This window comes from Rissa tridactyla, chromosome 10, assembly GCF_028500815.1.
Source record: "Rissa tridactyla isolate bRisTri1 chromosome 10, bRisTri1.patW.cur.20221130, whole genome shotgun sequence".
Classification (NCBI taxonomy): domain Eukaryota; kingdom Metazoa; phylum Chordata; class Aves; order Charadriiformes; family Laridae; genus Rissa; species Rissa tridactyla.
This window is the reverse complement of record NC_071475.1, coordinates 2,214,254-2,228,196: the sequence shown is the minus strand read 5'-3', so window position 1 is coordinate 2,228,196 and position 13,943 is coordinate 2,214,254. Positions and strand designations below refer to the sequence as shown.

The following is a 13,943-nucleotide window of genomic DNA, read 5'->3' as shown; positions in this document are numbered from 1 at the left end:
GACTATTTCAGCTGTGTTAATCAGAGCCTGCTGATTTTTACTTGCTGTTGTTCACTAGGGTTTAGCTAGGGTTTTGTTACATTATTTATCATGTAGAAAACAACAAAATAAAGTCATGACAGGAAGCATGGCACCCATAGGGACAAAAAGCTAACTTACATTGTTTTTGTAGTCTGAGAAATACTCTTGAAAAGCTAAATAATTAGAGAAATATTAGCAAATTAATGTTGTATTTCATACTGTTTGTTTGTCAGAAATCATGTAGAATTTTTTTTGGTTTTGTTTTTATGTAGAATTAAATTAACAGCATCACAGTACCTGGAAAGTAGTTTCTTTTTAAATGTCTCCTACTATTCTACTACTATTCCTGGAACATCCTCAAAGCTAGAAACAAAATCTTTGGATGAAGGGGCGGGATGAGGAAGACTTGTGAGCTTCCTTCCTGACTCCCAAATCTAATGAGGGATGGGGAATTGTCACATGCTGTTCCTTTGTTTGATATCTTTTATTGTTTTTTATCCTGCTTGTGGTATTGAGCAATACAATTTCATTTTCTGCATGGTATTTCTTTGTAATGCTTATGGCAATTCTTGATAATGTTGCTTAAAATAGGAGTGTACAGTTTGTGGTATCAAGTATTAGAGAATCATGATTTGTCACTTAGGGACAGTGGTGGAAAATAGTGAAATTCACTTGTCTACAAGTCTTTGATTTGGCTTTGGTTGTGTCTGTCCCACTGCCCCCCCCAACCCCCGGCAAATTCTTGTATCTATAGTTTGTATATGCTAGTCTACAATTTCTTTGACAAGCATTCAGTCATACTTGCTAACATTTTTAGTCATTGCCTTCCTGCAATTCTTCATTAAATTAGTCAGAGGTTAGAGCAGAGATTGTTCTCTTCTTCAGGAATTAAATACATCTTTTTATTTAATAGCCTAGGATGCTTAGGAGTTCTAATTGGGAGAGAAAACAGGTTTAGTTTTTCAGTCACTGTAAAATAACCTGGGATTTGAGGTTAAATAAATATGCACAATTCAGAATATCCATCTGCAGGAGCAGACATACTCTGAAAGTCCCTCCCTGTCACTGAGATGTAGAGAATTGTTTCACGTTGTAGGGTTAGTTTAATGCAATTTATGTGGCACTTGGAAATAATTATTTCTATAACCACTAGAGTATTTACACTGACTGGTTGTATGGTTACTACTGTGTATATGGATGTATGCTTGATAAATACTTGCAATTGGCAAGATAAATGTGAAATGAAAATTTTAAATTAGAATCTCACCTTGTAGACTTTGTTGGCTATGAGTAAGTATGTGACAGCTTATGAGAGTGCTAATCAGGGGCAGTAGAAACTTGGACCGTATTGTCTTGACACTGAAGTGTTTTTTACTGAAAGATGAATCGGTCAACACTTCAGTGGTTAAGGATATTTTGAGATTTAACTCTTCTGTCAGCAGAGAATAATATATGCCGTCATAGGCTTTGTGATATCCTTTTATATTTAAGTACTGTGTATTAGGTTATGGAAGTGTTGTGAAGAGCCAGATTATCTCTTAGAGTAAATCGTGGGGTCTGTGCTGAATTACAAGGAGCTGAAAATGTTTAACCCGGCTTTAGGTGTGTTTTGTATCTCCTTAAATGTGTTTCAACCTGTATATCAACCAACAATATCACTTTTACTAGCTTCTTATTTTGTCAACCAAACCCTTGTTTGTTAGAAGAGCATCATGTTTGCAGTCTGTGGAATTTTAGTTTGGTTTTTGATTTGAGAAGCTGAATAGCAGTCTGATGCACGTCTGGTATAATGCATGCAAGATGTGGCTGACATTCTTTACTATCTGTGACTCAGCTATTACTTGGTGGGTGCAGTAAATACAGTGGTGAACATTTCACTTACATCTATGTGGAATATATTTGACGTTCTCTAACTTTTTTTTGCGTGGGATTTTGGGAGTATTAGAACTGAATAAGCATTATTTTTCTCAGCCTAATAAAGGCCAATGTTGCACCGCATTACTGCATCATGCGTTTATTATTGTTTTTTGACTGTCTGATTCTTGAAACGTATTTACATTCTGATGTGTTTCTCAGTTGTTTTATTTTCATGAAAATGTGACTATTAGTAAGGACTGGTGTTAGTCATCGCAAGATTAGGAAAGTGTGCTATTAAAAGTATGCAGTAACAGTGTAAATTATTCAATCAAGTCAAAAATCTCCAAAGAGCAAAAGCCCTGAGCAAGACCTTATCTAGCATTTAAACATCACTTATGATGCATGTAAAAGGCTTTGATGTTGTGTAAGGCCTTATAATTCAGGTCCCCTAGAAACAGAGGGAAGAGTAAATAATTGACTGGTGGTGATTTTTTTCTCATAGCCAGAAGACTAAGTTCTTAACTTTTTACCTTGAGTAGATTATTACTAAAATGTGAACAACGGGTAGGTACGCTTAATATCAAGGACATTAATGTTATACAACAAACTTGGGGTGGATTTATCCACGTAACCTTAGTATATTGTGACGTTTTCTCAAGTGCTGTAACTATACTTGTATGAATGTTGTTGTCTACTTTGCTCAGTAAAAGCATGGTGCGTTTGTTCAGGTGGTAAGTGTAAATTGTTTTGCCTTGTTCCATTCCTTAAAGTTGGGATCATTTATGTATTTATTCTTTGTTTATAAATTGCAAAGGATGTTTTAATGACTGACAGCAAGTATTTTATTCTCATAGATTACCCACTGCATGGTGTCCTGTTTTAAATAAAGCTGCCATAAATACGTTTTGCATGATATATTTTTATATTGGGGATAGATTAGAGGATAAACTATACAATGGAAATAAATAATAGTTCACTAAATTACTTTCTCCCCTTCTGTAGAAGATGATAGTGTTACTTTATAGAAGATAAAGTGTCTTTACATAGAGTACTAACTAGCCAGAATTTTAAAGTTCACGGAAAGGAGTGCAAGAGGGAAGAACTCTTAATTTCAGTCTCTCAAAAATGCTAATGGGTATTGGGAATTCTATGGTTTAACTACTTCACTGACTATGAAGATGGCATCTGAAACCTTATCTGCTTTCTTTTTCTAGAGCTAGTACCAGAAAGGAATATAATCTGATAAGATATGAAAAAGCTGCTGAAAACACCCAATCGAAAATACAAGAAATTTAATTCTGAAATAAAAACTTCCAATAGTTATTATATGCTCTGTTTCCAGTTACGTTGTATAGCCATTTACAGTTCTGCCATTCTGTTTCATCAGTGTTTTGTATCTGCATAGTTTGGTACTTCTACAAGATAAAGTTTATTGAGTTCTTAAACTTGCAATGCTTCACTTGCTTCTACTGCTTTTTTCCCCCCAACATGCATAATCAAGATTACAGCAACAAAAAAATGCTAGTAATTGTACTAGTGTGACTTTTGTAAATGTCTGATAACTAGAGGGCACCACAGCAGAGTTCATGTGTGGATGAAATTAATCTGTTCTTGATAAGCAGGAATACTGAGAAATTTAGATGATATTAATTGATGTTACGACCATTCACTATCTGAGCTATTACGGAACAGCACTTAACAAAGGCTTGAGAGCCTTGAAATTCTAGAAGCTACCGGTTTGGCAGATTCTCTGTCTCTTAATGTTGAAAATTGCAAGAAAGGAACTAAAGATAAGGGAGCAAGTGGGATCTGTGTCAATTCATGTACGCTTACTAGGAAAGGAGCTGGCTGGCACGTTGTTTTTCAAAACAAATGTGCAGGCAAATTGGAAATCTTCCAGTTTTTATTATTGTGTGTGGATTTATACTGTGCTTCCTCTAGGCTGGATGAAATCTTGCTAGTCGCTTCTTTATCTTTTTACATAGAATTAAGTCAGGAAGTATTTCAGTTTCTTAAAACTAATAATTGAAATTTAGGCTTCTGGGTCTCTTCTGTGACTGAGTTTGTGGTGCTTTGGCTTTCCCTTTCTGTCTCCAAATACTCTGTCACGTTGCTAACTCAGTATGCAGCACCTGTGACAGTCACAATCACTTTTAGAGTGAATCTCTCTGAAAACTGCCTCTGTCATGAGGCTCTGAAGAAATAAATCTATAAATTTTAAAACTAACCAAACAAGCATTGTTACATGTGGACTCCAGTGCCTTCTGTCTGTCTTTGTATTTATGAATTGACTTAAACTGAGTTTGGGGACAGAAATGTCTTTAAATCATTTTTGTTTGTTATTTGTCTTCCGCTGTAAGAGCTAGGTTGTTTTTGTTTCAGCTTTCCTTTCCAATCTGAGATGGAAATGTTTTTGTAATCTATAAAGGCATGTGGGTACTGGTGCTAATCTTGGCTGAGAGAGCAGTGGCGTGCAAATAACAATGTTAAGTATCTTGCATGAAAACTTTAATTTGCAATCTCTCATTTTTTTAAGTGCTATGTGTTTCACTGGGACTGGAAATACAGTCATGTTTCTGCATTGAACTTTAATAGAAGAATAACTTGCTTTCTGGTAAATTTATTGTAGAGAAATTGACAATTTGTAGCTATTATTTTTGGTGACTTTTTGAGGAAGGGGAGCTATTGAAACTCCAGTCTGTATAGTGAGAAGTAAGATAAATACTGAACTTAGGTAGTACAAAAAATAATTGCAAAACTGTCTCCGTAGTTGCACGTATTGAAAGAGAAGAGCTTCTGTCGTATCTCAGTGTGCACGTATCTAGGGTGCAGGGAGATTGTTAGGATCTTACTGCTGCTCTTGCTGCTGGTGTGATGCACGGCACTGCTTCTTGTCATGCAGCCGTGGCTGGGCAGCCCTTCCGGTGTGGTTGGTCACTGCCTGCCCTACATATGGCTGTGTCCTCATGCCTAGAACACGGTCTCTGCAAGAAGATGCCTCAACGTTTCCTCCCAAAGTTTGAAGCTGTTGGGAGTTGTAGCCTACTTTTCCTGCTCATTATCGATATAACAGTCTTTCCAGCTCAGCATTGTCTATATGAGGGCTAGATACCATTACAAAACATTGCATTGCTCCTATTTAAAGGGGTATTCTAGAAAAGGGACGCGCACAGAGGTAAAAATGACCATCTTTCATGGGGCTGTCCCCAGGATTCTAGAAGCTTATCCTGTAAATTCAGTGCGGGTGAGATTTTGAGGCAGGAAGGAAACAAGTACAATATGAATCCCAGAGATTCAGGGCTATATGGACTAACTAGTTGCTCTTGCACATCTGGCTTCTGCAATTCTTAAAACTAGTTCAGCTCTAAATGGAGGAATGTTGAATGCATCAGTGAGTTTATGGTTTGTTCCAAGCATATATTTGTCTATATAACCAAATATTCATTCCTTTAGTCAAGTATGTGCTGTTACCTCTGATAAGAAAACCGTAAACATTTGCCAGAAACAAATACTAAGGAGTAAAAAGTTGTGTACTGTTCTGTGTTCCAGAAAGAGATGTACTTTGGGTGTTTTCCACTTCCTTTTTAAATGGTCCAAGTTATTATTAACTTCTCTTGAGTTTTCTATTTAAAAAGGAAAAAAAAAACAAAACCAACAATGGTCTTCTGTCTCTGATTTTGTGTAGGTCACCCAAGACTACACAAAGGATTTATTTTTATCTTTTTAATTCCAGTAGTTTTTTTAAAGTGGTGTGGTTATCCAGAATGTGGCTTCTATATATGAAAACATGGTACTTGCTGTATTTGATCATTAGGATGAGATTTTGAAACTCTTCTTCAGTCACTAAGGCCTGTCAGAAGATTTGAGAAAAATATCCATCAATAGGAAGCAAATTAGTAATTTCAACCAAAATTTTGATTCTCCACCTTGACAATCCAAACTTTATTAAAATTCCTTTCATGGATCCCAGATCCTTATTTTGAATTTTTGATCCGAGTAATTAGTAATGATTTGCTTACTTTGTGATAGTTACCAGAAAAGCTTGTGTAAGTTAAATTAAATAAATAAATGCAACTTACGTCAAGAAAAAAATATTTTTTTTTTTTTCATAGTATCATAAGTGACTGATGAAGACAGCAGAATTCTTCTTGGGTTTGGGCTTTTTACAGGGATAGTGGTTTGGTCTTCACTGAAGCCTCACACATTGTTTGGTGCTTGCTGTTCCTTTCCCTAGGCAAGGGATGTGGTATATTGTGGAATATAATCAGAAGCGAAGTTTTTACTTTTGCTGCTATTGTCTTTTTCCCCCCTTTTTTTTTTTTTTTAATATCACGGCCCTAGAAATGTGAAATAGGACATTGTAAATAGACACAGGAAATAATTAATTGAAACATACCAGAATTTTTTTTTTATTTTTTTTTAAATCAGGAGAACATTCTGGAGAGCGGCTTCACAACAATCTGGCTTTTGCAGTGTGGTTAATTTAAAACACTTTTGCCTCTTGGTTGCCTGTTCCAGTTTTCACCATTACTTGACACCACCTCTGTTGCGCCGGTACTGTATTGATCCATTCTGTGAGTGAGATGAAAATAATTCTGGTTAAAAATATCTTTCACAAAAGGAAATTAATTTTTATTTTAGTAATTTCATATGTAGCACAGCCCTACAAATAGTTGTTTGGTACAACTTGGAGGGTGAAAAACTGCAGTAAGTATGGGGTAGGGCACAGTGACCAAAGAAGTGGGCAGTCACAAGGTTTGACTACTTTACTAGGACCTCTTTGACAAAACTAGTGGTTTTTATCCTAAAATGGTAGAGTTATAAAATATATAAGGAAGAGTAATCTCAAATAAAATGACCTAGTTTCGTACTTATCTTCTCTAGACAATTAATGATTACTTAAAAACATTAGCTTTAGGAATAAAAATTTCTTTTTGATCTTGAATTTTGGTGCTGTTTTGTAGCAGGATGCATTATCCGGTATGCTTGTTTTCTGGGGTTTCTAAGAACTTCGTAGGTGAACATTATTATTATAAATGATTGGAAAAAGACTTCAGGATTCAAAAATATACATGTAGTATGTATCAGTCTTATCAAAGGGAAAGAAGTAGGCTCATGCAGTGAGAGTATTGACTTCAGTGAAGCCATATGAAGCTATAACAATTTATAGAGCCAGCCTAAGAATGATATAGGTGTACTTTAAGGATATTTTTGTTAGAATCAAATCCCTGTTGTCAGTTCTTAAGTATTGTATACAATATGTCACCAAAAAAAGTTAAAACTGATATAGTGAAGATACCCAGTTTGCTTAATATTATGAACGCCATGCGGTTCTGGTGACTTTACTGGGACTAATTCACTGCAAAATTAACTTGCGAGTAAATTATTGCGACAAGAATGAAACCTAAAAGCTTTTCCACAGAAAAAATGACTACAGTGTTGAAGGCATTGACTAATTTTGTTTGCCTGCTTCTAACAGCGCATTTTCTTTAGGAGGCTGGCCTTGTTTTATTATACAGGTGATGGGGAGGGGGGTGGGGGGAACCAAACAGGAAAGCAAGGGGAAAAGAAAGAAAAACACTGGGTGGCAAAAAGTCAAGAAATGCAGGTTAGCATTTAAAACAAACAAGGGTGTAGGGCAGAAGGTGGGGAAAGGCAGGTAGATGGAGGAGGGAAAGCGTCAGGCTGCCCTGAATGTTTGTTAGCTGCACACTCGCTTTCCAGAAAAGATAATATGTACATATTTATGTAGCACTTCTATTGCAATACAGTCCGTTCAGTCCGTAGTGGTTGGCCTTACTGCGGCTGAGCTCTCATCTCAGTTGTGAAGCACTTTCTCACTTTTGTAATTCTAGGTTCTTAACAGCTGTTGTTAAGCTAAACCTATTTTTAGTCATTCACTTATTTAGGACCCAACAGGCTTACGATTACACAGCTAGCTTTTTAAGTGATTTCATTTAATAAGGAAAAATGGTTCTACAATGAAGTTCTGCCCAGTGGCTAGGTATCAGACCACTTCTTGAATGTATGGGTTATGTTAGTCTGTTGATTATTGTTTTAGCTGAGCTTTAAAATTTGGAAACTCTTTGGTATAGCAACAGTAGTTATTCTGGGGTATTGTGCAAATTGTATTTCAGGTGGTTTTGGATTTATTTTTTTTTTTTAAATCATCTGCTATTTAAAAACCAAATAGAAATAACAGGGTCAACTGAGATTAAAAAGATGCTTGAACTGACATGCCCGTGTCTGCAACATGAGTAAAAGTAAAATAGGAAAGCGGTGGTGTGCAGCTGAAAATCTGCATTCTCATGATGAGGTAGTAAGTAGATACTACCTGGTAGATACTTACCTTAATGCATATGGTTTTAATCACACAACCCTTCTTCCTTAATGAGGATGAGAATAGGGTGCTAAATTGCTGCGTACTGTAGCTCACAGACAGACAAGTACTCAAGCTGACTCCTAACTTGTGTGGGACGTAAGGTTTCGTGACATAAATCATCATAATTCTGTTGCAGCTCTTGCCAGCTGCTAACTGATGAAGGAAGAATTATGTGTCTGGAATTAGAGTGAGAAGAGAAACAAGTTTAACAACTTTCCCTGTTTCTCCTATATCCTTGTTCAATCAGAAGAAATGAGTCATCCTGAAGAACTGAATTAAAATGCCTCTAGTCAAGTGCAGTTTAACTGCAGATGTTTGTGATTACAAAAGGCACATACATGTTTGGAGAATAAAAGGTTACAGTGTTTGCAAAAAGGAAGTCCCATAAATTGTGGATTAACACTTTAGATTGATAAAACTATTCTTATTTGCAAAAGGCCTTGAATTAGTTGTTTTCTCGTAATGTCTTACTGCAAAGACAGGAAATACTCTCCTTGGAAAGCTGAAGAATATTCAGGGTAGTTAGCATAACCTAACAATTATGACAGACTATTTTAATAAAGCAGATAAATATTTACAAAATCGATTTAAAAACCCCCACTCTATCTTACCTAACTTTCCTAGTTTATTTAATGTACTTCTCTGCCCATAAAAGGAGTAGTAGAATTGAAAATTGTTATGAAGGAATCCTTTGCATTGGGACTTGCAGCCTGGGAGCCAGTCCCTTAAAGGAAGTGGATGAAGATCCAGGGGAGCGACGTAGAACGTGGAGAGGATGACTCATGTCATCTTCTGTAGCACAGCCAGAACCAGGGAGAGATGAGAATGTGCTGAAATGGTTAAAGTAAGAGCAGTCGCCAACTGCTGACTTGTCTCATGCACACATGAAATGGGCTTTGTAACTGAAGAAAATATGCCCCAAAGGCAAATACAAGTTTAAACATATGTTTAATCATCATGTCTTACAAAACTTGGTATGGATTGCATTTCCTCCTCCTGGATGGGATCAAAAAAAAATAGTCTTGATTGCTGCCTTCAGGAAGGAAAAAAAAGCGTTTGGCTTGCATGCGGGCCTGAATCTGAATCCCACAAGATGGCAGGCTTGATCCGAAATTGGGAAAGGCTGTTCTCTCAGCCCGACAGAGAAACAAGTTGCGTGGTGTTCAACTCACTGGTGTCCCTCTGGTTTCTGGTTGTTCTCCTTCCCCCTTCCCACCTCACCCTTTGCTTTGTTCTGGGACTGCATAACGAGATACAAGACAAGGTGAGAGTTACTGATTGCTGGTCTAAGGCTGCTGCTCGTAGCTAATATTTAGTGTTGGGTTGTTTGTTATTTTTTTTTTTTTTTTTCAGGGGCTTTATTTCTTCTTTCTTGATGAAAAAAGATCACTTCCTAGATTCCTGGATAAAGCTGACATCTGCATTTTGTACATGCAGTTACATTGTCTCTAGATCATACTTCAAACAGTTTCTACTGGTATTACATCTCTTGAGACATTTGCTTTGCTACATGCTTGGTTAAGACTCTGTTGTATTCTACCAGCTTTTTCACTGTTGTGTGTCTCTTTATTGTAGCTGTTAGCCTAGGAAGACTGAACAAACATTTACGAAATACCTAATTGGTTCCAATTCAATGTCAAGAAGTTTTTATACAAGTAAAAGGTAACACCGCCTTTAGGCTGTGCGCAGTGGTATTTTGTTTATAAATGTGTATTGGTGAACAGGCCAGTGACATGGCTTTTATACTCTGACGTACAAGTAAATGGAATGTTCACAAAGAGCGTATAGACAGTGTGAAATATAATTAGTTTTTAAAGAGATGAAGAATATTTTAAACCAATAATTTTTAGTTACTTTGATGTAGGAAGGGAGTATAAAAATCTGTCAGTCCACTTGTCATTAAAAGTCTCTTTCTTCCTGATGGGGCATATTGGTGAAATCTAGAAAAGATTTAATAAAAACGAATGTCACTTTGGACTGTCTGTGGCAGTCACTCTCTTGGCTGGAATACGGATCACTGTAACTGAGAAGATGAATCTGTATAACTTTAGATAAAGAGCCAGGCTTTCTCATTTTGGCATGTTAAGATTTCCCCCCCCCGCCGTTGATGAGAGAAGTGCATGTTGACAGAGTGATAAATAACACAGGCATGGGGATTAGGCTTGGATCACCAGTGTAAATAACTAATACACTATGGAAGGAGGCTTCAGCATCCCTAACTCGTGTTTTGATCATTTGCAAGTTGAAGTCATGATTATAGTGGACAAAACTTTTCCTTCAGTGCAATCTTGCAAATGTCGAATAAATGAATTTGCATAGTTTACAAGAAGGATGAAATCTGTCATCTGTCTCAGTTGCTCTTTTCATGCCATAGAGCCTCGTCATCTCATCCAGATACACTGCATTTTGCTGCTTTAGCACGTCACCATATTTGATGAACATACTATGTGTTTTTTAGGAAAAACATTATTATTTAAAGATCTCCCTCAGATGGGTTTGATCTCTAAGTACTGTGTATAGTATTATGACATTTGCACAAGTCTTTTGAGCAAGCAAACAGAGGAACAAGGCAATGTTTTCCTATTTCTGTTTAGAGAGGCTGCAAGATATGACATTAAACAGATGATATTGGTAGTACTTATAGAAGATTTCATCAAATACATGTGAAATTGACTGTTCTTTCCAGACTGTGCCTCTACTGAGAATCAGCCCCACCTCCATTAACTGCTATCAGTACTTCAGGAACAATTAGCCCTCCAGGGACCCTTACTCATTGTGGGCAGCTGCTTACCACTTAACTGCAGTAAAGTCGCCAGTGTGTTTCAGAACACACCATTTCTGTGATAATTAAATTTTTCCAGGACTTTGTAGCGATTATGCATCCTACAGATTTCATTATAGCTATATTAGCACCATCATCTTTTTGGCCATGGAGATTTTCTGTCGCTTCTTTAACTGGGGTGGAAAAAGTTGTCCACAAAGGCAAAAGTTGATATTTGATTTAAATCTAGTTGCCACAATCTCTTCAGTCTCATAGTGGGTTTTTACTTGTTTTTTTTGTTTGGGTGAGTTTTTTTTAAATTATCTTTACCTAGGAATCAGTTTAATACATTTCAGGTTTGTTTTTAAGCATTATGTGGCTGATGAGCTCTTAACAAAATCTTCTCTGCTCAGTTAACATGGGTTTCCATTCGTCCCTCAGCCAGTACCTTTCACCTTTCAACCAAGGCACCCATGCTCAGTGGAGTGTACCAGGTTTTGTTGCATTCCATTGTAGGTGGAGTATGTTTTACTTTTAGGCTGATTTAGAAAAAGCAAGAACTCTTAACTTAAACCCACAAAACAAATTAAACAAACAAAGAAATTGCACTAAAGTACAGAAGTAAATACACATAAAATGTACAGTAGTGTGAACTTCTGCTAATCACTTTGAAACATCTTGATTCTCTGAGTGGGTGTACGTGCACATGCCTATATGAAATGTCTGTGACTTTTTTTTTTTAAATGTAAAAAGAAGATCCCAGTGATCCACCGTTGCCAGCCATCTGTTTCCTGTATGCTTATCCTGCTTATCTTTTAGCGATTCTTGTCCTTGTTCATGACTCCTTTTCACTAAAGACTCCAGTGTAAGTTCTTATAAGCAGTCTGCTGTTATTTTATGTACTTGTTCAACATGTAGTACGGTTGAGCTTCTGGTTAATACCAAAATAATACTTATTATTATAAGACACTTAAACTCCTTTTTATTTTTTTCCAAATAGTAAGTGATTATATATTTTGATTTATTTCTTTGACTGTAGAGGGAGCTGGTGATAAAAGTTTTCAAGGAAAACAAACATGATGTTTTTATGGGAACATTTAAACATTGTAGTATTTGGAAACAAAAGATCAGAAACAAAAGGTTGATTTTTAACTTGGTCTTTCGTTTGGGGGATGGCCAGGGGGGAGAAAGCTGGAGAATAGGTGAATGATTAAGTTAACTACGTTTTCCTGTGGGCCCTGCAAATTTCTATAGATAAGTGTTGTAAGGATAGTTTCTACAGATAAGTGTGAGAAGATGATTTGAATATGTGTCTTCCAACCTGAATATGTTTGGTCACCTGCAAACGTCTCAGATAGGAAAGATAGCTTTTCTGTAGTAAGGTGTCATTACATTGCCTTAAAACTAAAATTCTGTGTAAATCTGTAGATTTATTTCTTCTGATGTGGAAAAGAAAACCTGAGCTAATAATAATAGCTCATATGAAGGTCATTATGAACACAAACTCCATAGGAATACATGACTAAACTAAAAGCACTGCAAAGTATTGACAAATACCTGCAAGTGTTTCAGAATATCACTTGTATTTGTTAATATTACGAATGTGTGCTTTTTTCCCTGACTGTGAGCTTCAATATCATTGTAAGAAGCATAAATTAAAATTGAGAAAAATTAACCTGATGTACTGTCAGGAATGCAGGTACTCTGTTTCCTGCTGTGTTGTCATCTTCTCTGTCGTGTTTTACACTCAGTAGTGAAGGCCAGAAGCTAACTTATTTTACTAGCTGTCCAGTTAGTTATTTAAAAACTGGATTGTAAAGCTGTATTTTAAAAGGTGAATTCAATTACTTCTATACTTCTGAGTGTGGAGAAGATTTTGTTTCTAAGACTCCCATTTATTGTAGCAAGTTACACCAAAAAGGAGGAGCTCTCAATTTTTCTTTCTTGATGTCTCCCCGTCCCACTCCGTACAGAACAATAAGACAAAGACGGCTCTATTTTGAAAGCTATATAATGTGTTTCTGTTCCACAGATTAAAATGCAAGTTGTATGTGACTAGATAGATTAAAAAAAGAACACATTGTACTCAAATTTTAAAAAATGGAGGTCTCTTTAATATACTGTTACAGCAATTTTATTGCTGTAATTTCTTTAGATACATTGACATCCAAAACTTTATATTGTATTATTTATTACCACAGCAGAAGATCAGGCAAGTTGTAACTGGGCCTGCCTAGGCATGTTTCCCTCACTCTCGGTATCTATTATTTGTCTAACTTAAAGCAGTAAGTGAAGTCGCAGTAAGTCAACTACAAATCAATAAGGGATTTGTATCAAAGTGCAGGCAGGGAAAGTGATGATACGCTTTTATTGTACCTTTGTATATAGCACCTTTTCTGTCCCATCCATCAAATTTTGTACATTGGCTTGTTTGCTTTTTCTCTTCCCCCAGATATTTTCCTTTTTCTGAACTAACAACTGACCTTAGGAGCTCTTTCATCTTTCTCCCCTGTGCTGTCTTGATAAGGGGGCACTCCCCAATGAAACAGAAAATAGTGGGAAACGTCCACCGATCTCCATACAAATGAAGAAGGAATTAGGATTAGGAGGCTAAATTAGTTTATCATTAAATGTTGACATTTATTTGCTAACCTGCTAGTTTATTATTCCTGAAATAACAGAATTGTAATAAACCCTTGCAGCTCTTGCCTTCCAATCTGTCAGAGTATGATCTGGTGAAACTTCTACAGAGATCCAGTTAATCAGCGGCGATGCCTGTTTTACAGCATCTTCCTAATCAATTCTTGTAGGAGGTAAAGCTATCTAAAATTTCTTGGGCATCATATGGTTAATCCAGAGGTTAAATAATAGCTCCTTTTCATGGTCTTTATACTCTGTGATTAAAAATAATTTTCCCTCCTT

At 36.4% G+C, this 13,943-nt stretch overlaps 1 protein-coding gene across 4 annotated transcripts in view; it reads left to right on the top strand.

Moving 5' to 3' along the window:
- Window positions 1-13,943, top strand: part of ARHGEF3 (Rho guanine nucleotide exchange factor 3) — a 138,590-nt gene that overhangs the window by 13,571 nt on the left and 111,076 nt on the right. The window lies entirely within an intron of this gene.